Raw genomic sequence first — 1,603 nt, 5'->3', positions numbered from 1 at the left:
CCAACCCATATATTATCCCAACATGTGGTCCCAACACGAAAACCCCACCCCACGACGCACACTTACCTTTCTTGTCGGACATTCCACTTACCGCTCGGATTCCCGTCTTAACAGGACATTTCTCGCTGGGGCCCTCGTTATTAACTCTTGAAGCAACCAACAACCCTTCTATCCTAACCAAAAAATTGTACGGCTTGATGAAAATAATATATGGACCGCTCGCTCATGCTATTTGTTGCAAAGAATCTCGCATGAAATGTTATACATATGTCACATTGGTTCACTATCCTATCTATAATGCCGTGACAGTAGTTTAGAAACTCTCCTAGCACTCCAAATATCGGCAACAAAATCACCAAATATATAGCATCCGCAACTACCATGAAATAGGACACTAAACAACATTTGCATCAAGCAATCAATTTATGCACCAAGCACACTGAGCAGAAGCAACAAGCTATCAAGATTTCTTCTACTCACAGAAATGACAAATGTGACTAACTCTGTAATAAGCTTTGCCTTCAGAACCTAAAAATGGTGTAGTCCCATCACTACTTCAGCCGCTCTCTGATCTCAATAGAAAACGTGGAGATCGTCTAAAAAACATAGTACACTTCGGCTGCACTTAAATAAGCTTGCTAAAAAGAAACTTCTCAAGTGACGTAAGAAAAAATATAAGTAACTTCCACTTAACAGTCGCATCATTTGACTTATAGATTTTCAGTTAGCATGGCAACTGAAGTGAGTCTATTGATTAAATTACATAGTTCATTGTTAAATGCTAAACACAGATTTAGAAGAGTTTTCAATGCTCATCTGTCAAATATGCTACTGTATACTTAGAGCATCTCCAGCCACCCCCCGAGGAGCCTTTTTTCTCTGCCGGCGATGCAAAAAGGGCAAAAAATGGCCCAGCCATGCCCCCCAAGCCCCCCCAAACAATTTCAAAAAGGCTCACCCTGTATCCACTGCTAGTAGTGTCAATAAAAGAGCTCTTTTTCCCTACATCGGCGAGTTAATACTTTGATCTTTACCAACTGGAAGCACAGATAACTATATTTAAAAATAGGAACATCTGCTATCTTCATGAGTAAATAAACAGTAAAAAAGTAGATGACCAAACCCAAATATTTTCATGAATGTTACAGGTCATTTTTGTTAATGTGTAAGTACATCAAACATGTTCTAACAAGCATGATGCATTGCACTGAGCACCTTCTGTGTGATATGGAGATGGGCAGAGGCAAAGATCAAGGAATTAAAATTCGAAAAGAATAAATAAGCTATCAGTAAGCCAATAGAAATCGACACAGAAAAAAATAAATAAGTTTACTTCAGTAGCCGATAGGGATCGACGCATTTGGAGACATAACTACCACAACAAAGATTCCATCGTTGTAATAATAGCCTTAGTGCTGAATTATACTCCTTAAAATATGTCTCGGGCATTTTCTTCAAGTACCTTGTAGGCAACAAGAATGACAATGATTCTAGGGAATGAAATTCTCTCGCAAATAATCTGACTTGTATTGTAAATTCACCTAGCTGTATGAAAATCAAAACCAATCATTAATTAGGTTATCCAAAGAATTGATAAATAGAC

Source organism: Triticum dicoccoides, chromosome 5B (assembly GCF_002162155.2).
Source record: "Triticum dicoccoides isolate Atlit2015 ecotype Zavitan chromosome 5B, WEW_v2.0, whole genome shotgun sequence".
Lineage (NCBI taxonomy): Eukaryota > Viridiplantae > Streptophyta > Magnoliopsida > Poales > Poaceae > Triticum > Triticum dicoccoides.
This window is presented reverse-complemented; position numbering follows the sequence as displayed.